Below are 26,111 nucleotides of genomic sequence, written 5' to 3'. Positions count from 1 at the left end.
CTGAGTGACCGGCAGGGTCACACACATGTCATGTGACTCAGGGACACTGAGGAGAATACTGGGAAGTTGACCTGAGTGAATACGTCACTGTGATCGTACAGGGTGTAGGGCTGCCATCTGTCCTCATCTTTCCAGACATGTCCTGATTTTTAACGTGTCATGGACTGTCCAGGAGGAATTTATAAAATTTTGAAAATGTCCAAAATTTTGGCTCATGAAATGTAAAAATCTCGATGTCCTTATCATTGGTAAAAATTGAAAGCCGTACACCAATCAGCATTTGTGGAAGGAGTGCGCACACATTTTTCCCAGAATGTTCACTTCATTCCGGCAGTAAACAACACAGATATTGATGAGAACAGTTGACGTCTGTCCAACTTGGCTTTTCACTTCATCTTTTGAATTCATCTTTATCTTCTTGGCGAGAAGACCGTTCATTATAAATGTTGTCCTTTCCTTAATTATTTGTAATCCTAATTCACAGTAACTAAGTGAATTAATTCAAAATTGAAATTACAATTTCACGTTTTCTAGGTGAGATCTTATTTTCCATTCTTCTTTCATCAGCTTGGTTAAACAACAAATGTCATATATCCAGGTACAGTCCATTGTATTAAAGTGTGAGTAAGTACAGCTTTTTAATATTTTAATGGAAAATAATTATACCACCTGTTGTTCCAAAATGGATTTATAATTGTAAATGAAAGAATCAACTATTAAAGTTTCAGTTAATTTAAAAAATCACACATATGTCATATAAAAGTAATAAGTTACTTCTTCAAGTAATTTAATAATATTTTCATAATTCTTTCACTTACATAAATTCATGAATACGTGTTATGCCGAAAAGAAAGTGCAAGTTCACAGACTACTTGAACAGCAAATCTCCTTGTTTTCGAAAGGGCAGAACTGATTCAGTCGAGGGGCTGATGCTCCCAAGATTCAATTTCAGTAGCAGGCTATGTGAAGATTTCTATTCATATTTATTTAAGAACCCAGATTTACTGAGAAAAATAGCTTCAGTGGAAAAATATGCAAGATTGTAGATAATTGCAAATAAACTCAATTGAAAAGAGTAAAATTATTTTTATTTCATTAGAAGTGAATTTACCATGTGTATTATTTTTTACGGGTTTACAACAGTTAAGCTAGCCAAATAAGAATGGAAAGAATGAAGTCTGTTAAGTTAAGAGGCTTGACATATTCAAAATATTTAATGGGTTATTAGTTTGCCAGTGCCTGTGATTGTGGCTATCATATCATAATTACAGTATTAAACTGAAACTAAAGGTTTACAGTAATCCCTCCTCCATCGCGGGGGTTGCGTTCCAGAGCCACCCGCGAAATAAGAAAATCCGCGAAGTAGAAACCATATGTTTACTGTATATGGTTATTTTTATATTGTCATGCTTGGGTCACAGATTTGCGCAGAAACACAGGAGGTTGTAGAGAGACAGGAACGTTATTCAAACACTGCAAACAAACATTTGTCTCTTTTTCAAAAGTTTAAACTGTGCTCCATGACAAGACAGAGATGACAGTTCAGTCTCACAATTAGAATGCAAACATATCTTCCTCTTCAAAGGAGTGCGTGTCAGGAGCACAGAATGTCACATAGATAGAGAAAACAATCTCTAGCAAACAAATCAATGGTGCTGTTTGGCTTTTAGGTATGCGAAGCACCACGGCACAAAGCTGTTGAAGGCGGCAGCTCACACCCCCTCCGTCAGGAGCAGGGAGAGAGAGAGAGATAGACAAACAGAGACAGAGTTTGTTTTTCAGTCAAGAATTAATACGTGCCCTTCGAGCTTTTAAGGATGCGAAGCACCGTGCAGCATGTCCTTTCAGGAAGTAGCTGCACAAAAGATAGCAACGTGAAGATAATCTTTCAGCATTTTTAGACGAGCGTCCGTATCGTCTAGGTGTGCGAACAGCCCCCCTGCTCACACCCCCTACGTCAGGATCAGAGAAAGTCTGCACAAGAGAGAGAGAGAAAAGTAAGCAATCTAGCTTCTCAGCCATCTGCCAATAGCGTCCCTTGTATGAAATCAACTGGGCAAACCAACTGAGGAAGCATGTACCAGAAATTAAAAGACCCATTGTCCGCAGAAATCCGCGAACCAGCAAAAAATCTGCGATATATATTTAAATATGCTTACATATAAAATCCGCGATAGAGTGAAGCCACGAAAGGCGAAGCACGATATAGCGAGGGATCACTGTACATCATTTTAAAAAAAAACATAAGACAGTATAAAGGTGTATTATTGTATCTTAGGGAAAGGCGTCCTTAAAAGTCCTAATTTTTTGACCCAAATGCCCTCGTTTCCAGAGAAAGAAAGTTGGCAGCCCTAACAGTGTGTGAGGTGGGGTCCTCTTATGTTTGTAACTCACACTTGTGTCCTTCACAGGCTGTCTGGTAATGAAATCAGTGAGAATGAGAAGAAGAACCTGAGGTCACTACAGGAGAAGCTGAACAGGACTGGACGGCAGACGTATATCTACACAGGAGAAGACTGGACATGCTGATCAACTGACTCCAGTGATGGCACCCCGTGTCCACTCCCTCTAAATTCTTCTCTTTATTCTTTTATAATCCCCTCAGCTCTCCTACATATTTAATAAACTCTCCATGTCTTCTTCTCAGCCTGTGTGCTTCTTCTTTAAACTCACTTGTGTTTCTCCTACCTGTCACCCTGAACTTGTCACCAAACTTCACGTTTCACCAGCCAGAAAACCACAGTGGGAATTGTCCTCTGAAACCAGCTGGGGTTATTGAGAACTTTGATTAAGGATCAATATGCTTTATTGTTAGTTATAGCACTCTTAGCTATGAAATGTCTAGGCATAAACAGCTGAAAAGGGACACCATTTACTTAGCAGAATGGCCTGCCTGTCTTTTCACTTGTTTTGTTTTGAACTTCAGTGACTCAAGGACGTCATGTTCTCTGAAGAAGCAAGCTGGCAGATTATTCTTTGGGAATTCAGGTGCTGAGCTTTTCACTGACAGAAGACGAAACAAACTGCATGCTGGGCCTTTGTCTGTGTGAGTACAGGGCAGGCTCTCAAGGTAGCACATAAAACATATAAACAGTCAAATGGCATTTAGATTTATTAGGGCTCATCTGTACCTTAGGCAATAAAGTTACATTAAAATGCATTATGATATCTAGTTAGTCTGAGATAAATAGGGGCTTAAGAGCTGATTATTGAAGGTTTGGGATTCGTCTCTGCAGATAGATGTCCATGAAGTAAGCAGCAGCTTAGCCTAGTCAGAGAAGTGGCAGGTGGTCAATGTGTCCTTCAGGCAAAAGTGGTTGTTATGAGAAGATGGACTGGGAAAGAAATATATTATGAGAGGGTCTACTGGGAAAGAAGATTATTATGGTGATGTCTGTGGGAGAAAGGGTATTATTATGAGAAGGTCTGCAGCACCAGGTAATTGTTATGAGAAAAGGTGTTGAGTGGAAAACTGGTATGAAGGGGAGACATTATGTGATAAGAACTGTAATAAATTTGGGGCTCACCGAATGCTCAGGGCTCACTTCATGAACTGAGACAGGCTTTATGTGCTCTGCAATCCATATTACTAACCGAGAATGCTAAACCGGATGATGGACGCAGGCACATCCGGCCATGGGCCGTAGCTGCAAAAAGACGTACTGCGCAGGCGCAAGAAAGGGCGGACGGGATACACACCAAGAGGGGGATTGAACAAGCCCCTGGAACACAAAAAAAAAGAACACAAAACCGCCCCACACACCCTACAAGCAACGGACGGGACACACACAAAGAGGGGGATTCAACAAGCCCCTGGAACACAAAACGAAAGAAGACGCCCCCCTCAACAACAACCCCCCCCCACACACCCCCCCCCCCCCCCAATCAATAAGAAGTGACACCCAAAGCCACATATCTAAAGGAAACGTCCATATTAAACATACGTCATCTCAAAACCTTCACACTAGGCAGCATAGGTGGATCTCATTAAAATAAAGCACTATTAACCGTTCAACTGGAGAAAAGGCTCCATATTAACAGTGAGTACGATTCTACTAAATACTTATCCATATTTCGCAAGCAGAGGAACAAACAAGTCATGCATACACGGTCACGGGTACAAAACTCTTCGGATCGGATAACGGAACAAAACACACGAACACGAATGAAACAAAAAGAATACACGGCGGCGCATACAATGCGCTTCGGAAAATACGTGAGAAAAAATGTCTCGGATCAAAAAACGCAAAGCTCAAGTAACCCCGTGCAAAAAGACGTACTGCGCAGGCGCAAGAAAGGGCGGACGGGATACACACCAAGAGGGGGATTGAACAAGCCCCTGGAACACAAAAAAAAAGAACACAAAACCGCCCCACACACCCTACAAGCAACGGACGGGACACACACAAAGAGGGGGATTCAACAAGCCCCTGGAACACAAAACGAAAGAAGACGCTCGCTCAACAACAATCCTCACCCACACACCCCCCCCCCCCCCAATCAAAAAGAAGTGACACCCAAAGCCACATATCTAAAGGAAACGTCCATATTAAACATACGTCATCTCAAAACCTTCACACTAGGCAGCATAGGTGGATCTCATTAAAATAAAGCACTATTAACCGTTCAACTGGAGAAAAGGCTCCATATTAACAGTGAGTACGATTCTACTAAATACTTATCCATATTTCGCACGCTGAGGAACAAACAAGTCATGCATACACGGTCACGGGTACAAAACTCTTCGGATCGGATAACGGAACAAAACACACGAACACGAATGAAACAAAAAGAATACACGGCGGCGCATACAATGCGCTTCGGAAAATACGTGAGAAAAAATGTCTCGGATCAAAAAACGCAAAGCTCAAGTAACCCCGTTACAGAGACGTGCCCAAATGAACAGACACATTGAACGTAGATGCATACAGCGCGCGTCTCAAAGTGCTGCATCAAAACAAGCACGATTTCAAAAGAAAGAGCTTGCGTCTCAGACATACAAAAAAGGGAGCAAAGCAACGCGCATATGACCGGCCAGAAAACAAGCAAGCAGGACTCAAAAAGCAGAAAGCTCAACTGACCGACATACAAAAACGGACAAGGCACGATACAAACACTGCACGACGTAGAGTGAAACGGACTTTGCGCAAAGCGGAGGCGGATCAATTAAAACTCAAAAATAGCGCGTCACAAATAATGGACATGCAACAACGCGGCACTCAAACACCACAAGCAAAACATGCCCGTCGCAGACATCAACACCAGACGTCTGCTAAACTCTTACGCCAGTTGGCTGACAACGCTTTCAATAATGAGTCCACTATTGAGGAAAATTCATTGGGATTAATGAATGTCATTTGCAATCATTGTCATTCACTTAACTTCACAGAAGAAACAACTGGCAATACAAATAATGAATTTACACGTTGTAGTCAAAAGGGGCAGATTAGACTGCCTCCTTTACATTCATATCCTGAATATCTACAGAAGCTTCTAACTAAGGATGTGCCTGAAACTAAAAACTTTATGAACTACATTAGATCCTACAATAGTTCATTTGCTTTTGCAACTACCAGAGAACATAACAGGACACCAAAAGGCAATGGCCCATACTGCTTTCGCATATGTGGTTAACACAACGCACTATATTATGTCCAAAAAATATTAATGTTAATCACATTATTAACCAGGTCATTTCATTACTTCCTGGAGAGACACGGCTCTTTCTAAGCTCTGACAAAGTTGACTCTGATGACGACAATGAACATCTGAATTTCCCATTAGAATATTTGAACACTATTAACCCGGATGGATGACCACAACTCAACCTTACCCTTAAAAACGGAACAATAATCATGCTATTAAGAAACCTTAACACAAAACAGGGTTTATGCAATGGCACACGGTAAGTCGTCAACACCATAACACACGATGTTATTCAAGCAACAGTTCTTTCAGATTCACATGCTAACAATACTGTTCTCATTCTTGGAATTGACCTTACGAGTTCTGACCTAGAATTACCTTTTACATTGAAACACCGACAGTTCCCCATTAAACCTGCATTTGCCATGACCAGCAACAAATCACAAGAACAAACCATGGACAAGGTTGACATCTACCTCTCTGAACCCGTTTTTGGACATCCACAACTTTATTTGGCCTTCTCATGTGTTCGACGTTCATCTCACATTAAAGTTAAAATTAAAAATGATCCATGCCAAGGAAAACTCATTCAAAGACAAGACACCATCTTTACTACTAATGTTGTATACAGAGAAATATTCCAATAAAACATTACTCTATGCCAAACACTCTATTTTGTATTTATATAGGCATCATCCAAACCTGCACACTATTCTATATCTAATTCATACATCTCACTCTTTGTCATGCCCCAACGCCAGGGGTTGGCGAGCGAAGCGAGCAGGGGGCGGAGCCCCCTAGTTGTTTCCTATGCTGTGCAATAAAGTCTAAATTATGACTGCCTTTCTGAAGACTCTGCTAATATTTTACTAAAGATTTCTCCACAACAGCATCACAAAGCAGCAGGAGCAAACACGGGTGGTCAGTCCAGGGGTAGGGTGATGGAGAGTGAGGCCAATCCTGGCATTGGTGACAAAATGTGAATTTCCCATTGGGATTAATAAAGTATCTATCTATCTATCTATCTATCTATCTATCTATCTATCTATCTATCTATCTATCTATCTATCTATCTATCTATCTATCTAAATTCTGGACAGGCACCAGGCCATCACAGGTCAAGCTGATGGTCGTCTGAACAGAAATCTCCTAAACCTACTGCTCCTCAACATCATGTGGTGTTGTTTGAACCCGTGTCTGCTCCACTCCTTGTTCACTGCCTCATTTCCACACAATTCATGTCAGCTTCTGTTTGTGACTGAATAGACTCTACCATATGTACCAAAATATGTTACACCCTTATTCTTATTTTTTTGTTATTCTATAAATCCTTCTCTGTCCCTTTTTGGTCTGAATAAAGAATGATTCAAACAGCCAGTGAACACCACACTGCAACAGTCAATCCTAATAGAAAACATGCAGGAGTTAATTTCTTACTATCCTGCATATTTAGAAAATGTCTTCATTTTCTACTATTTTTGAGATGGAAAAGCATGTTTTCGATAGGTTTGTAATGTGTGTCTCAATGTCAAAATGTCAATGTCTATATTGCATACTGATTCAACACCCACAACCTTTATTTCTTTGTAAATTTTCATGTGAAGGATGTGCTCAAAGAGATTTACAACATGTCAGTGAAGTAGTTACTGTATATGCAAAGAAAAACAAATAACATTTAGAAAATAATACTAAACAATAAATAACAAATAAAAAGATACATAAATAATACACTCTTACAAAGGAAAGATGTATAATTAAGAGAAGTAGAGTCCTTAAATATAGAATTGTTTTTAAGTCTCTAAATAACAGTCCAAAGATAAGGTCAATGGACCAATGTGGACAGAAAAAAAAATCTTTAGGGTTTTCAGGCCAAAAGACCACCCAGCCCCCACTGGGCATTCTGACTAATGTAAATGTTGTTAAGTCATTCTTTATGGGTTCTTGTTAGGCTTCATCATAGATGGATTCAATGCAGTGGGTCTTGTGACAAGTTGGGGTCATTCAGACATCACAAGTAGCTGGACAGAACTTTGATCAGGTGGTTGTGTTGGTGGAGAAAAGAAAACAGAAATATAAAGATTAATAATGAGTGCAAATTCACTAAAGAGAATTATAATTCTGTGCCTAGGGTATTAGGAGTAGAACTACATTGAAGCTATACAAAAGTGAAATTAAAAATGTTTGATTTTAGAAGTTTCTTAAAATGTCCTTCAGTGTTAGCCTGGCGTGTTTCTATAGTAAGTATTTCAGATTTTTGGTGCATAACAGCAAAGAGCCACCTCACCACTTCTTTCAAGCTTGGCTCTTGGAATTATAAGCAGACCACCATTAGAAGATCTAAGGTTATGACTTGGAGTGCAAGAGGACAGGCACTCTAAGATTTAAGAAGGAGCAGATTATTTAAGGCTTTATACACCATTTATAATACAGTAGCCCGCCTTCCTGCCAGAGTGGCGCGCCGAGTGAATCCTTCCCCGTAGCACCTTGTCAACCCAACCCTTCCACCGAGTTTATTGGGGGATGCCGCGTTGGCGGCTTGCGTCACGCTTCCCCGCCCCCGGGTCCTGTTAGTCTGGGGAAACGGTGACAAAGGAGGCATCATATTGTTACTATAGTAATACTATAGTAACGCGGGCTACTTTTTCGTGGGCCACCCTGTATTTTAAAGTAATTTCTAAAATACACGGATAACCAGTGTAACAATGCTAAGACTGCTGTGATGAGCTCAGATTTTCTTTTTCTAATGAAGGTTCTTGCTGCTCCATTCTGAGCTAAATTCACATGCTTGATGTCTTTCTTAGGTAGTTCTGTTAGTTGTACATTACTGTAATCTAGATGACTAAAAACAAAAGCATGAAGTAATTTATAGGCATCTTGAAATGTTTTAAGAGGTCTAATTTTTGTAATGATCCTTAAGTAACTGAGTAAACTTATTTAGGGAGACTGAGGTGTGTGTGTGAAAGGTTATATTTGTGCTATGAAACTCATGGAAATTTAAAAACAATCAAAGATTTACAGGAGAAATAAACTCAGCTGATCATTAAAATAAGTAGCTGGCAGGAAATAAAAGGATGTTGAATACACACTGCATGACTTGCAACTAATTAACTTTGTAACTTGAACTTTATTATCCCATAGAGGGAAATACATTTTAAACTTACATAGTCATGATTTTAAAATATTAAAAGACTAGGAAGGAGAAAATACAGTAATAGGAACCACATATACTGAACCCAAACATGCACACCTCTATTAAACATCCACACACACATAAAAATGCAAATACAGACACTAAAAAACTTTACGCACTTCTACACAGTGGCACTTACCAATCAGTCGTGTCCATGATGGACGTGTGTTTTCTTGTTATCTGTTCTCATTAAACAGCTCGATTGCCGAGGGTACAAAAACATCTCGTATATCTTGAAGTTTTTAATCGACATTGTAAAAATCTGTTTAGATAGATAGATAGATAGATAGATAGATAGATAGATAGATAGATAGATAGATAGATAGATAGATAGATAGATAGATAGATAGATAGATAGATAGATAGATAGATAGATACTTTATTCATCCCAGGGGGAAATTCACAAGTGGCGCAGATCTAAAATTAAATTTAAAATGTAGTGGGTGTGTGCGGTCATGGAGGAGCTTTTTAATCAGCAGGTCCTCCTACAGTTGCTGGTGCTCTGATTTTTGTTTCACTCCAATGACACGGCTCATTGCTTTAATAAGTCGCTGGAGTTTGACTTTGTTTTGGGCACTCATGTTGACAAAGATGAAGATGAAGCCAAAAGAAACAACAGCAAAGTCAAACATGTGGAAAATGTGGCAGTACACAGTAATGCTGTTCAACTGACATGAGATTAACAGCCTTTTCTTGATTTCTTTAGCTGTACCAGAAGCGCTTTTATTGAACTGTGACTGGTTATCAGTCTCCAGCCCTGAGTATTTGTAGGATGTGTCTTGTTCTTCTAGTTCACCATTTATTTCCCATGTGTGACCTCTGTCTTTAACTTTCTGAAATCAATGACCCCCTCTGTGGTTTTCTTTGCATTTATCACAAGAACATTTTCACAGTACTATTTGGTCAAGTCTTCTACATCCCAATCTAAATACACACAGGACAGTGTCAGCCATTAAGAGCCCACCATTGCCATGTCGTCTGCATGTTGATTGAAGGTGCTGGCTGGTGACAAAGAAAGGGGACAGTAAGGGGAGAACACACAGCCCTGGGGTCCCCGGTATTAATGGTTTGTAGGGAGGAGACGGTGCTGTTAAATCTCACTTTCTGACTGCAGTTTATGTGAAGACTAGTTGTGGACATTTCCAAAGACAATGGGACTATATCTGTACAGTAATCCATCCTCCATCGCGGGGGTTGCGTTCCAGAGCCACCCGCGAAATAAGAAAATCCGCGAAGTAGAAACCATATGTTTATATGGTTATTTTTATATTGTCATGCTTGGGTCACAGATTTGCACAGAAACACAGGAGGTTGTAGAGAGACAGGAACGTTATTCAAACACTGCAAACAAACATTTGTCTCTTTTTCAAAAGTTTAAACTGTGCTCCATGACAAGACAGAGATGACAGTTCTGTCTCACAATTAAAAGAATGCTAACATATCTTCCTCTTCAAAGGAGTGCGCGTCAGGAGAAGAGTCTGTCAGAAACAGAGAGGAAAGCAAACAAATCAATAGGGCTGTTTGGCTTTTAAGTATGCGAAGCACCGCGGCACAAAGCTGTTGAAGGCGGCAGCTCACACCCCCTCCGTCGGGAGCAGGGAGAGGGAGAGAGAGAGAGACAGAGAGAGTGAAAAACAAAACAGTCAAAAATCAATAGGTGCCCTTTGAGCTTTTAAGTATGTGAAGCACCGTGCAGCATGCCGCTTCACAAAGCAGCTGCACACAGAAGGTAGCAAAGTGAAGATAATCTTTCAGCATTTTTAGACGAGCGTCCGTATCGTCTAGGTGTGCAAACAGCCCCCCTGCTCACACCCCCTACGTCAGGATCAGAGAAAGTCAGCGCAAGAGAGAGAGAAAAGTAAGTTGGGTAGCTTCTCAGCCATCTGCCAATAGCGTCCCTTGTATGAAATCAACTGGGCAAACCAACTGAGGAAGCATGTACCAGAAATTAAAAGACCCATTGTCCTCAGAAATCCGCGAACCAGCAAAAAATCCGCGATATATATTTAAATATGCTTACATATAAAATCCGCGATGGAGTGAAGCCGCGAAAGGCGAAGCGCGATATAGCGAGGGATCACTGTATAGCATTTGCACTGTTTTGATTTGTTTTTTAAATATTATTAGTTCAGTGGAGTGCCTCACTCTGCATATGTCAGATACAATTTGCCAGGAGTAAAACATTCCTGCTGCAGAACAATTCCTGCTTATAGTGACTGACTTTGGCTTTTGTTGATGGGTGTTACAAAGCTCAGTTTGACAGGAAATTCTTATTGTTTTGAATCTAAACTGGAAATTACTAGGAACAGTGGGAATTCTGGGTGGAAATAGAATTTCATCCTGCTGCAGATCATGTAAAAGTGATGGCATCAATCAGATTTGAATGTAAGAGTTTGCTCTGTAATCTTTGACGATTGAAAGGCGTTTTACTTTAACTTATTACATACAGCGTTGACTTTTACAGGCTTCACACTTACATGGCACATGCACTGAAGTGAATGTTTTAATAGGATTGTACTGTACAAAATTAATAACTGTCTGTTATTGTCTTTGATGTTATAATTGCATTTAATGATTTCAAGTACCAGTACAATGAAAGATACACATCTTTCCAACTGCATCTCCTGTATTGTCTTTGCGCATAGCACAGGGCAGCCATCAGTGGGCAGGAATTTATATAAAATTGTTAAATGGTGAATTAGTGGAAAAATTAAAAATGTACTGTTTGATAACAGGCCTACAAAACAATTTTTTTTTTCAGGTGCCAATGGATTTAGGGTATTTTGAGGGTGCTGAATTCAAAAATCCCATTACTTTTGTTGAATTGGTTCTAGTGTTTGAGATAACGGACATCCATAAAAATAATGCATTCCCCTAATGTGACTTGTGTGTGATAAAAAATGCAATAGCGTTTGGTCTGTCTTTTGACTCTTTAACAGTGTCTTAGGTAATGAAATATCCCATATAATTATTTTGTATTTCAATCTGTAGGCCTACAATGCTATAAAATAAGCCAGATGCCAGAATTCAACTTTGCAGAGGAAAGAAGTCGGATACAGTATAAATTTTGTCAACCCAGTCTTGGTTTATACCCAAAAAGTTCTGTCTTAATAAGTATATACTGTAAATACATGTAAAAATTATGACTTCATCAAGAAGAGTCAGCATCAACAATCCTGATGTATTCTGCTACATCTGTGGAGAGTACATGGTTGAAAAACAAAGATGAAATATCACAGACTTTGTGCATCGAGTATACCTGGCTTATTTTGGAGTACAGCTTGGAGACCAGGATAAGTCTTGGGCTCCACATATGGTTTGCAAAACATGTGTGGAGCACCTACAACAGTGGACAAAAGGTGAAAGAAAAAGTTTCAACTTTGGTGTGCCAATGGTATGAAGAGAACCGAAAAACCACCATGACGATTGTTATTTTTGTGTTGTAAAGATTAAAGGCTTTTATCGTTACAAGAAAGCTTGGTGGGATTATCCTGATTTGGAATCAGCAAGATGACCTATTCCACATGGCAATGACATTCCCATACCAGTGTTTACCAGACTACCAAACCAGCTACTGTCAGACTCTGAAGAGAGGCAGGGATTGGAGTGTATGACAGGTAGTAGCAGTAGAAGTGAATTTGAGGAAGCTCCTCGACGCCTCAACCATTAAGCCAAAAAGGACTCAATGACCTGATTCAAGACTTTCATCTGTCCAAGTAAGTATCTGAACTTTTAGCGTCCAGACTTAATGAACGAAATCTTATAAAGGCAAAAGTTAAAATTACAGCCTATCGGACAAGAGAAGAGAGGCTTCTCCCATATTTCAAGCAAGAGGAAGAACTTGTATACTGCAGTGATATCCCAGGAATTGTACTTCAAATGGGACTAACAGAAGACTGGCGGCTTTTTATAGACAGCTCCATTAGAAGCTTGAAATGCTGTTCTCAGGCACAATGGTAACTGTTATGTGTTCCCATTGCTCACTCAACAAAATTTAAAGAAGAATATGAAAATGTAAAAATCGTATTACAAGAAATCTGTTATCATGAACATCAGTGGTCGATTTGTGTTGATCTGAAGATGGTGAACTTATTGCTTGGACAGCAATCTGGATACACAAAATACCCTAGCTTCATGTGCCTCTGGGATAGCAGGGCAAAGCAAGATCATTGGACAAAAGTGTCATGGCCTACAAGGGAAGAAATGATTGTTGGCGCTGCGAATATCATCAACAAGCCACTGGTGGACAAGAACAAAAATCATTCTCCCACCGTTCATATTAAACTAGGATTGATGAAGCAATTTGTTAGGGCTTTGGATAAACAGGTAATTGCTTCAAGTACATTTGTAGATCATTCCCTGGACTGAGCATGGAAAAACTAAAAGCTGGAATCTTTGATGGTCCTCAGATTGGTAAACTCGTGAACGATTCCAATTTTACCAAATGCATGAATGACACTGAGGCTTCGGCCTGGAAGAGTTTTGTCTCTGTTGTGAAGAACTAGATAGATAGATAGATAGATAGATAGATAGATAGATAGATAGATAGATAGATAGATAGATAGATAGATAGATAGATAGATAGATAGATAGATAGATAGATAGATAGATAGATAGATACTTTATTAATCCCAAGGGGAAATTCACATACTCCAGCAGCAGCATACTGATAAAAACAATAATAAATTAAAGAGTGATAACAATGCAGGTATACAGACAGACAATAACTTTGTATAATGTTAACGTTTATCCCCCCGCCCCCCGGGTGGTATTGAAGAGTCTCATAGTGTGGGGGAGGAACAATCTCCTCAGTCTGTCAGTGGAGCAGGACGGTGACAGCAGTCTGTCGCTGAAGCTGCTCCTCTGTCTGGAGATGATCCTGTTCAGTGGATGCAGTGGATTCTCCACAGGAGCCTGCTCAATTATAAAGAATTGGTGCAAGATATGCTTGCTAACTCCAGAAATTTGGGAGTTAATATGAGCATACAGATGCACTATCTCCATCGCCATTTAAAAAGATTTCCAGATAACCTTGGAGACTTCAGCGAGGAACAAGGCGAGAGGTTCCACCAGGATATGAAGGTGATGGTGGAGACATATCAAGGCAGATGGGACATACACATGATGGCAGACTACTCTTGGAGTCTCCAATGTGATTGTCTTGATGACACACATAAATGGAAATCGCATAAAACAGCATTTTTTGAAGCATTGACATTAATAACAATTAATAACTAATTAATATTGTATTAATTAATCAAATCATACATAACTTTTTTCCTGTCACTGTTAAGATATTTTTAATTCCTTTTTTGTATGATGTTAGACTGTTTACTTACTAGTTGTAACTAAAATAAAAAAATTCTTGCAATTCTGAATGCTTTTCAAATGTGTTGCGTTAAATTACTTAAAACTATTAAATATCTCAGAAACTAGAGCCAATCTGGCAAAACAAAAGTCATATTCTTAATCAGCACCATAAACTTAATATAAAACCGTTCAGACTGTATATCACTGGACTGTATACCAGTGTATACCAGTGATGCTTTATTTTATTTACTGTACTACAATTAAGATACAGCACACTGATAAAAGCTGTGGCAATCTTTTTAATGCAGTAAATACAGTAAACTACTGATATACAGATATCTATATAATAAAACTTAACTACAACACAAACATTAATAGTTTTTTTTTTAATTATTTCTCTTTTTGAAAAAACAGTCATCACCTCCACTCACCATTCAAAAATATAAAATGTGTGAAAAAGTTAACGTTGAGGGTTCTGCTGTAGTAAGAAAACAAAAGGTGCCTGTGTACATAAAGATTAAAGAACAAGACGACATCTTAAATGACACAACGTAATATCAAGAAATTCATGTAAACTGATAGTCTGGCTGTCCTGGTGTACACGAGCATTAATTGTCACAATGCCAGTCAATCGCCACCTCGATAGGTGTCCCTGTAGTGTCACCCCGTCACCTGCTCTGCCAGACATGAGCTGCGGCGTTCCCATTCTTTCCTGCACTGTAAAAAATGTCCGTGAAATTAACCGTGAATTGCTGTAAAATCATGACATCAAAAAAGAGTAAATAGAAAAACAATGCAGCAGTGTTTGATTTACAGTACTACTATAGTAAAATACCTAACCAAACACAACAGTAGTTATACAGATAGCTACTGTCACACAAATGATTGATGACTTTAAGCCCCGGGCCCCAAATTTGATTGATGACTTTAAGCCCCGCCCCAAATATGAAAATATGATGTATGAAAATATGAAAATATGATTTATGAAAATATAAAAGTATAATTTATGTAAATATAAAAAATATGAAAATTTATGAAACTATAAAAATATGGATTACGTTAATATGATTTATAAGCTATAAGATATTGACTCATCGCTCTAAGTTATAAACTAATAGTAAGAAAATAAATATACAATTTTCTAAAAAACGATATAAGATATTGACTCCCTGCTCTAAGTTATAAGTTCACGATATGCGTCTTTATTTTATAAGCACTTCTCTTTCCTGCATAGCCATAGCTAAAACGATATTCACTCCCCCGCTCTAAGTTATAAACTAATAGTAAAAAAATAAATATACAATTTTCTAAAAACAATATAAGATATTGACTCCCTGCTCTAAGTTATAAGTTCACGACAGGCATCTTTCCTGCTTAGCGATAACTAAAACGATATAAGATATACAATTATCTAGCCGAACCTTTCTAAAAACGATATTCACTCCCCGCTCTAAGTTATAAGCTCAAGACACGCCGCTTCATTTTATAAACACTAAATTCAAAACTAATATTAAGAAATAAACACTTATCTTTCCAGCACTTTCTAAAACGTGGCTTCATATTAAGAAATATACGTGGCTCTTGCTTGCATTCCCACGCATGGACATGACTTTCTAAAAATGAAACATACACTTATCCTAATCGTAAGACAAAGCTGCGCGAGTGTGACTCTTTCTAAAAACCACGGGACACGGGGACCTTTAGTGTTAAATTTTCAGCTGTTGAAACAGTCGATAGGTAAATCGAGACCCAGGAAGCCCCCCCACCAAGCAGCCCCTGCTAGCAAATGGTGGGAAAAGATACTGTAGTTTTAAAAGGAAGCATCCCTCCATGCGGCACTTTGCTGGGACAAGCCACAAGTGTCTTTAGCATAGGGCCACCAATTTTAAAAGGAAGCCCTTGCTAGCAAATGGTGGGAAGCACCCCGCCATGCGGCACTTTGCTGGGAGACCAATTTTAAAAGGAAGCCCCCCGCCAAGCAGCCCTTGCTAGCAAATGGTGGGAAAAGACACTATAGTGTTAAAAGGAAGCACCCCGCCATGCGGCACTTTGCTGGGACAAGCCACAAGTGTCTTTAACATAGGGTCACCAATTTTAAAAGGAAGCCCCCTGCCAAGCATCAGATGGCAGTCAATTTTAAACCGTGGGAAAAGACCCCGCCAAACAGCAAATGGCCTTTAATGCTAAATTCTTTTATATTTAATGAAATCGGAAAATCATACAATTATTAAAGAAGCCCCCGCTATTCAGAGGTTTGAAAGCTCATTAAACACTAAGATTCTGCCCATGTGTTCCATTTTAAATGTCAGACTTTTTCACATTCGGCTAATCTGTGAACAAAGTTATTAAATGAAATATTTTCCACTAACGACTCTCTCTTATATTCACAATTTTCTTTAAAAAAGTTGTTTATATTTCGAGTACTGTATTTTAGCCTCGTTTCACATTTACAGTTTATCAACTTTAAAATACACGTGGCGTTTAGCACAACGATCTCTCGGAAAAACATAAAAGGTTAATCTTTTTCATATTTGCTTAGATGTGAACCTTATAGCGGTGAGTGTTTGAATGAGGTTTATTCCCGCTACCAGGGTCTCCCCGCCCCTTAGAGGAGGAACATCAACAACTCTGAACCTATGAGTTTTCTCCCAAACGTCCCACGTTTTTCGCTCCGCCCTTCCAAGGTGGTACAGAGCCCGATGCGTGGCATAAAGTGTCCCGCTTTGTGTCTATCAACACAATAACTTTTCCAGCAATCCAAGTTTCTCTGCGAGCTTTTTTAAAAGGTAGGCGTTTTTTGCTTTTTTCTTCCGCAATGGCTGGCATGGCAAAAAATACTTTTGTGATTGAGGTTAAGTGTAGATTATCGAAATATATGCCGTTAACGACCGTCTTTTCAAACTGTTGAAATGATATTCTTTTAAAAATCAGATAGTTCCGGCGATGAGTGGGGATTTTCTGCTTTTTAAATGAAAAAACTGTACCTAGTCGTAACGCACAGAGTTTATAAATGTGGTATTTTTCTTATTTCTGTCTGGTTGGCTGTTCAAAAAGTGAGTCAGATCTTCTTTCGGCCGTACTTTTAAATCGAAATGTTGCTTATAAGACCGCCGATTTAATACTTTTAATGTCTTTAAGTATGTACATTTCATGCTAATTATAGTAGTTATACAGACTACCCTTTTATAAATCGAAATGCTGCTTATAAGACAGCGCCGATTTAATGTCTTTAAGTATGTTCAGACTTTTTAATGGTAATGTACGTTTCATGCTAATTACTTTTAATGGAAATGCACAAACTTATAAGAACGTTCTGGCTGATTACTTTTTAATGCAATTGTCTTTAAGTACGTACAAACCTAGTCTTTTATATTTTAGAATCGGAGGCTGAACTGTTTGATTCTTTAAATCTAACTAGTTCGGCAATTGGAGGATTTAATAGCGGCCACAGATTGTCTTTTTGAGAATAAAAATCCTGCCTCAGAGTGGTAATTCTTCCGAAGTTTCCAGTCAGCATCTAGAATCGGCGCAGAGGCCCTCGGACACGCAGCCTGGTAAGTTGAACTATTTGTGCGAGTGCGCGGCAAATGTTTATTTTTAAAGAAAACTTAGTCTTGCTTGCTTTTTTTTTTCAGAACCCACCTCTCCAGGCTTACCTACTCAGATACTCGGGGGTTCACCACCGTTTGCATCATCACCCGGACTTCTCACCCAAATAATCGGTGAACCTGAAAGATTTGATCCCGCTGCTAAGGCTGCTGAGCTGAAGGCTGAAATCGAAGATCAGAAGTTCTTCTACCAGAATAATGACTACCTTGAACATGCATGAGGGTCTTCTTTGGAGATGTCAGCTCTGCCCCTGACCATCAGCACTATGACACCTCAAGGCTGTGTAGTCTGTATAAGTGTGTGAAAAACCCTGAATTAATCAGGGGGTCCTGTTAGTGGTATATAGTAATCCCTCCCTACTTCGCGGTTCACTTTTTGCGGATTCACGACTTCGCGGATTTTATATGTAAGCATATCTAAATTCATAACGCGGATTTTTTGCTGCTTCGCGGGTTTCTGCGGACAATGGGTCTTTTTACTTGCTTCCTCAGTTGGTTTGCCTAGTTGATTTCATACAAGAGATGCTATTGGCGGATGGCTGAGAAGCTACCCAATCAGAGCACGCAGTTAAGTTCCTGTGTGCTGCTGATTGGCTCAGCGATGGAGTGTTGCATTAACCAGGAAGTCTCATCTCACTCATTCATCATTAACGTGCTAATGCTTCAGGGGCCGTGCCCAAGCACCAACAGAAGATGCAAATGATTGCAGAAAAAGTAAAAGTTTTGGATATGTTGAAGGAAGGGAACAGCTACACCGCTGCAGGACATCGATTCTTTTTATTTAAAAAGGAGGAAAAGCATATAAGATCTACGGCTGCAGTGTCCTTATATACAGGGTGCAAAACGAGTTGCAAGTGGACGTGATAAGGCAGTAGTCTGGATGGAATCTGCTTTAGGAATCTTTGCAACAAGGTCGACGACGTCATGACCGCCTACAAGCTGCTACGTGTACTTCGCTATACAGTAAGTGTAAACTTATCTACCGATTTCATATTACTTAGCAGTTGTCCCTGTTTTTAATAGAGTAAAGGGTGGGTTGTAAACAATACAGGGAGGGTTTAAAAACGTCCAAATACACGTTAAATAATTAAATAAATATGGTGTCCCTACTTCGCGGAAATTCAGTTTTCGCGGTCGGCCTTGGAACCTATCTCCCGCAATAAGTGAGGGATTACTGTAGTTGGAAAAACTTTGAAATCTTACACAGCAACAGCCAAGTGATGAATAAACCCTTATGATGTCAAAGTGACCATTAAAACTGTAGAAGAGTGCAGCATCCATCACTTAAAGCTCTAATGGGACACTATAATACATCAGCGATGGAGAAGACCATCAGTTAGGATATGCACATACTAGGTTGACAAATCTGAGGTGACATCTGAATACTCACTCAGCAAAATAAAGTCAGATCAATTTGTGCTTCTCCACAGCATTACACAGAGCAGCCACAAGTCATTCTTTGATGTGATCTGTTCACTCTGAGTGCAGTTCCATGGTCTTCTGCCATTATGACTGTATGTACAGAACAGCAGGAATAGAACCCAAAGCACACTAAAGTGGCAAGAGAGTTTGAGGAACAAGATAGAAATGGGCTGAAAAGTGATTCACCGACAAGTTCATCAGAACCTTGAGATGAGGGCTCCATTCCTGAGTTACCTATGTGTGGTTTTCTTCCACAGTCAAAGAACATACAGGTTATGTGACTTGGCATTGTTGAAGTTGACCCACATGAGTGTGTGTGTGTGTTCACCCTGCGATAGACTGGTGCCCTTTCCAGGTGTTGATCCTGCTTTGTTACAAATGACTGATGTGACAAACATCAACAGTGTTGCAGCCTTGCCCTGAATAAGTGGATTGAGAGAACAGATGGATGGACAGATCTCTGTTCTCTCACACATATGATTTGTGTTGTGTATGTCAAACTAATTAGACATATGTCTACAATAACACAGAGGTTTTTTCTTCTTTTTCTTTTTATTTATGGGTGTGTAATGAAGGTCATGTTATATTCATACTTTTTAAACAGAAATATATTTAATTTCATGTGAAGTAGACAGGCCTTGGTTGTATTAAAATGGAGTTGATAGTTTGGAAATGTTATAAATGTAAAACATGTTTAAAAACTATTTATGATTCCTGTAAATTTAAAAAAAATGGAAAATGTAAATTTGGTGTAAAGCACATTATGACTTGTTTGGGAGTTGAAATTTAAGACTTGACTTAAAACTTGCTCATCTTGACTTGAGACTTGGGTGTGAATAGGAGAAGAAGAAAGGAGAAGAACTCAGAGCTGAAAATAAACAGGAGAGCAGTGACAGGGCATCACCAACAGAGGGCAGAGCTGAGCAGAGCAGAGAACTTGGGGACCTGCAGGTTTGGCTGATGGTTGACTTGGCAGACACTCAGATGTCTTATAAGATGTTCTGGGCAAAAAGGAGTGGGAGATGAAAACATTTAATTTGTCACCTTGAAAAGAACTTCATTGATCACAAAACCACTGTTAATAATAATAATAATAATAATAATAATAATAATAATAATAATAATAATATTATTAACAGTAATGACTATTGATATATTTGGATAATTACATAGTCATTATGCTGGTCCCTCCCCATGAGATGACGCCTTACCAATGTGTGACGTCTGTGTGACTGATGGCCTTTGATGTACACTCATAATTTGAACCCAAGTCCATTGACTTTAACATTTTTAACATTTTGTTTGAATATTTCTGGTATTATTTGTAAAGCCTTGCAAAGACCCCACCATCTTTAGTGAACCCCCTTACTGTCCACTGTCCTGTCCTGACTTTTATAAAACAGACGTCACTGAAAAGGCAGGACATAAACAAATGAGCTGCTGTTGTGACAAATTCAAACTGTGAGGACACAAACATGTCACTCATGTGACCCCCACAAGTCCTGTGAAGTCAGCTGATAAAGTGCTGTGGATTTCCTTTGCCGTCATTTTGGTCAAATCACTTATGGGCAGAGCTGGGAATGGACAGCAGTGGTCAGCAGTCATGGGGATCTCTTCAAAGTCCACACAGACCACCTTTATGCCCACTGGACTGGACTTTGGGATGCTGACAGTCCATTTGAAGCTCGTCCTCCTGCTTTATTACAAATTAGTAGAAGGAATAAGAAAACTGAGCTCAACACCACTGAGGTGTTTAGTGAATAAAGGTCAGCTGGTCAGTGTGTGAGGTCTGAGTGGCCAAGGACAGGAGTGTCACATGTCAGTCTTGTCCCCCATGTCCATTATGTCATCATGCCTAAAGTCAGGGCCAGTGTTTGTCCTTCTAAACCATCAGAGTGTCATCGTCACCCTCTAATTATTTGGGATTAATAAAGTATCTATCTATCTATCTATCTATCTATCTATCTATCTATCTATCTATCTATCTATCTATCTATCTATCTATCTATCTATCTATCTATCTATCTATCTATCTATCTATCTATCTATCTATCTATCTATCTATCTATCTAATTACTGTGACATGAGGAGAGTCCATCATGACAAACAGCTGAGTGTTAAGCAGTGACCAGAATGTCTAACAGTTGTCTTTGCATGATGTCCTACAAATCAGACAAAATGTCAACACATCCTGTATGACACAAAGAAATCCCACTTTGTCACCATTCCTTCCATTGACACCTTCTACAAGTCCATGTGGCCCCTCAAGTGCAGGACGCTGTCAGTCTCATTTCTTTGAGGCTCATGTCCAATATTAATGTCCGTGTTTCCGTTTCAATGACTTCTCACCTGTCAGTACAGCATGAAGGCAGGAGACCCTCTCAGGTGTTTGGTGCCTTACTTATAAGAACAGCGGTGGTCTCGGGTTCAAACAGGCTCAGTAAAAAGTAAAAATGCCAGCAGTCATTGAGCCTTTGAGCTCTGTGGCCTTCTGTCTGTCTGTCTGTCTGTCTGTCCCTCCTCATGTCCTCACTTCTCTTTCTTTATCTCCACAGCCTGTCTAATTGTCATCTCACCTCCAGATGTTCCTCATCTATCTCCTCAGTTCTCTCTTCTCCACAATCACACCTGACTGAACTGGACCTGAATTTCAACAAACTGGGAGACTCAGGAGCTTGTCAGCTGTGTGAGGGTCTGCGGAACCCAAACTGTAAATTAAAGAAACTGATGTGAGTAAACAGGGTGAGGTGTGTGAGGTTATGAAGTCACAGCTGACCACCTGATGGACGGACTGATCACAGGACACCGCATGGACCGACTGAAGGAAGGAGAAGGACAAAGAGCAGTGGACAAGTGGAGCTGGATGGAGGTGACAGACAGGGAGGACAACAAAGATAATGAGAGATGACAGAAAGAGAACAACAAAGAGGATGAGTGGGAGATGAGCTGAGAAAAGGAAGAGCAGAAAAGGTGGACAGACAGAGGAACAAGGACATAGGGAGGAGAGGGGACAGGATCAGGACAGCAGGCAGAGTGGACAGGAGGAGAGGGTTGACAGGGTTATGGAGGTCACTTGGAACTAACAAGACAGGGAAGAGCCAATGTCAGTGGACAGGGTGGTGAGGGGACAACAAGAAGAAACAAGAGGACAGACAATGAGAGAAGACATCAGAGTGAGGAGAAGTGAGAAAGAAAATAATAAAGAGAAACATGAACATTAAGTAAGAGAGCAGGACACAGGAAGTGAACAGAGAGGGTGAACACCACGTCACCTGGACAGACCACCTTCTGTGGTGATTGCTCTAGCAGCACAATATAACAAAGGGGTGAGGCCTCTAGAATAGACCACCAAACAAATGTCACCCCAAGGCTGGCCAACCCCAGGCAAACAGGAGGCTTCAGGCCTGACTAGGCCTCAGAAAGGAGCTCAGGCTTTTAAATTCAAAATAAAATCAAAAAGAGTCTCAGAGACATGAAGTGAGTCTGACCAGAGGGAGAACCGTGAAAACTCCAGTTGCAGCAGAGACAACTCCACAAGTGGTCTTTATAAAAGACGAGGTTTATTAACAAAAGAGCCAAAGGGGCTGCCAAAGGCAATTAAAGCTAACAACATTTAACACTAAAATTACCAAAGCCTATGAAAAAACTCATAAACCCAGCCCACCTTAAATCCACTCACACCTCTCCATCTCGTCTTTTGTGTTGTAAATGTGTCGATAGGCCCAAGCAGCAAACAGCCTGCTATCCTACCCCACCATCGCCACAGAACGGGTAAAAAGCTCTCCCAGTGCAAACCTTGTTCATCAGGGATAGAGGTAGTAGCTAGAGCTGTATGGTGTAAATAATATATCATTATTTGAAACACGTGCATTTCATGTGTGTTACGTGTCTGCAGAGATCTATGTAAGTGTAGGATGACAGGAAATGCAAAAATGTTGAACACATACCTAAAAGACAAACTTTTTTCATGTTACAGTACTAACAACAAAACTCTGACGTGGAGTATATCATGTGTGAAGACTGAAGTCCAAATATCAAATAAGCACTTTCACAAAAGGTACAAGTAGAATAAAACAAATGCACTTTTATTCAAGACTATGACTGAAGAAAAAGAAATCGGGTTAGTGTACTTCATTGACACAACTGATTTGGTAGTACAGCGGTAAGAGCTGCTGACTCATAATCAACAGGTCGCGGGTTTGAGCCTTGCTGTGTCCTAAAATAAACGTTTTGAGTAGTGAACTGCTCTTATTTTTACGATTATACAATAAAAACATATATTTGATTTGAGTCTGTTACAGCCGGTGTAAATGTATGGTACTTGTAAAGGTTAGTGTTTTTTTATTCAGTTTTATTCTCTTAGTCACGCTCACATTCACCCCAACTGTCTGATAGAACATCTGCAGCATCTTATTGCAGATGTTGAAGGACGCCAGCCTTCTAAGGAAGTATAACCGGCTCTGTCCTTTCTTGCACAGCGCATCAGTATTGGCAGTCCAGTCTAATTTATCATCCAGCTGCACTCCCAGATATTTATAGATCTGCACCATCTGCACACAGTCACCTCTGATGATCACGGGGTCCATGAGGGGTCTGGGCCTCCTAAAATCCACCACCAGCTCTTTGGTTTTGCTGGTGTTCAGGTGTAGGTGGTTTGAGTCGCACCATTTAACAAAGTCATTGATTAGGTCCCTATACTCCTCCTCCTGCCCACTCCTTATGCAGCCCACGATAGCAGTGTCATCAGCGAACTTTTGCACATGGCAGGACTCCGAGTTGTATTGGAAGTGCGATGTATATAGGCTGAACAGGACCGGAGAAAGTACAGTCCCCTGTGGCGCTCCTGTGTTGCTGACCACAATGTCAGACGTGCAGTTCCCAAGACGCACATACTGAGGTCTGTCTTTAAGATAGTCCACGATCCATGCCACTAGGTATGAATCTACTCCCATCTCTGTCAGCTTGTCCCTAAGGAGCAGAGGTTGGATTGTGTTGAAGGCACTAGAGAAGTCTAGAAACATAATTCTTACAGCACCACTGCCTCTGTCCAAGTGAGAGAGGGATCGGTGTAGCATATAGATGATGGCATCCTCCGCTCCCACCTTCTCCTGATATGCAAACTGCAGAGGGTCAAGGGCATGTTGAACCTGTGGCCTAAGGTGGTGAAGCAGCAGCCTCTCCATGGTCTTCATCACATGTGATGTCAGAGCAACAGGCTGAAAGTCATTCAGCTCACTAGGACGTGATACCTTTGGGACTGGGGTGATACAAGATGTTTTCCAAAGCCTCGGGACTCTCCCCTGTTCCAGGCTCAGGTTGAAGATGCGCTGTAGAGGACCCCCCAGCTCCGATGCACAGACCTTCAGCAGTCGTGACGATACTCCATCTGGACCCGCTGCTTTGCTGGCACGAAGTCTCCTCAGCTCTCTGCTCACTTGCGCTGTTGTAATTATAGGTAATTTATGTAATTTATATATCTTCCTACAGCGTAAAGTCACAAGTAGACTGCAGAGCTTCCTGTGTTTGATTGACACGGGCATCTGACACAGTCCATGAGTACTGAAGTGACTTCAGCTGCAGGTGGAACCACTGGCTTTTATATAAGTAACATATAAATGTTTGGATGACACCGGACTTCATCCTGTATCCAAACGGTGCCATCTTTCACCTTTATGCCTGGTGTAGCTGCATTGTTCTTATATGTGAGTGGATGTTTCTTGCGGGGGGTGCTTCTGTTATCTTTCTCTGATGTAGAAACCTCGTCCTCATCTGAGTTCACCTCACGTCTTTATTTGAAAACAGCAGTGTCAGATTGGGGCGAGTGTGAACGTGACTGAGTGAATAAAAGTGAATAAAAAAACGCTAACCTTTAAAAGTACCGTACATTTACACCGGCTGTTACAGACTCAAATCAAATGTATGTTTTTATTGTATAATAGTAACAATAAGAGCAGCTCACTACTTACGTTTATTTTGGATCATGTTAAGACTCGAACCTGAATAGGAGTAAGCAGCTCTTACTGCTATACTACCAACGAAGTCACAATAACAAGTCACACTAACCCAATTTCTTTTTCTTCAGATTTAGTCTAGAATAAAGGCACACTTGTTCTGTTATACTTGTAACTTTTGTGAAAGTGCTTATTTGATATTTGGACTTCAGTCTTCACACCTTATACACTTCAGGTCAAAATGTTGTGGTTAGTACTAAAACATGGAAAAAGTTTGTCTTTTAGGTATGTGTTCAACATTTCTTGAATTTCCTGTCATCCTACACTTACATAGATCTTTGTAGACACGGAACACACATGAAATGCACGTGTTTCAAATAATGATATATTATTTACACCATACAGCTCTAGGTACCTCACTCCCTGATAATGAAGGCTTGAGCTTGGAGAGCTTTTTGCCCTTTCTGAGGCGATGTGGGGGTGTTGGGTGTTTTAGCAGGCTGTTTGCTGCTTTTCCTTATCGACACATTTACAAAAAAAAAAAGATGCTGACGGAGAGGTGCAAACAGTATTAAGGTGGGCCAGGATTACGAGTTCTTTGCAGGATTTGGTAATTCTAGTGTTAAAAAGCACAATCTGTAAGTGAATCCAAATTCAAGAACAAAAGGATCAAAGACAATAATCAGAATTTTAAAAAAGAGCAAAATACTCATAAAGACCACCAAACACCACAGCGCAGTCAAATGAGCCACAGCCTTTAGATAGGTGGAAGGGGCAGGTGGTCTCGCCACTTGGGGTCCAACCATAAAAAAAAGGAATGTGAGAGGACTGCAAGACACACACATAGATACTAAATAATAACTAAACAGAATAAAAACAACAGATAATACAGAATTAAACAAATAATAAATTAACAGAACAATGTTATAAAAACAATGGAAAACAATGAAGGATAATGGACCATGGAGGAACCCCGGCCTGACT

At 40.0% G+C, this 26,111-nt stretch overlaps 2 protein-coding genes across 52 annotated transcripts in view; one reads left to right on the top strand and one right to left on the bottom strand.

Moving 5' to 3' along the window:
• The window catches only part of LOC114645182 (NACHT, LRR and PYD domains-containing protein 3-like), a 913,740-nt gene that overhangs the window by 562,921 nt on the left and 324,708 nt on the right, over positions 1-26,111 (bottom strand). The gene's annotated exons all lie outside the window — the stretch shown is intronic.
• The window catches only part of LOC114669315 (ribonuclease inhibitor), a 137,364-nt gene that overhangs the window by 110,794 nt on the left and 459 nt on the right, over positions 1-26,111 (top strand). The window lies entirely within an intron of this gene.

This window comes from Erpetoichthys calabaricus (genome assembly GCF_900747795.2).
Source record: "Erpetoichthys calabaricus chromosome 1 unlocalized genomic scaffold, fErpCal1.3 SUPER_1_unloc_22, whole genome shotgun sequence".
NCBI classification, from domain to species: Eukaryota; Metazoa; Chordata; class Cladistia; order Polypteriformes; family Polypteridae; genus Erpetoichthys; species Erpetoichthys calabaricus.
This window is presented reverse-complemented; position numbering and strand designations above follow the sequence as displayed.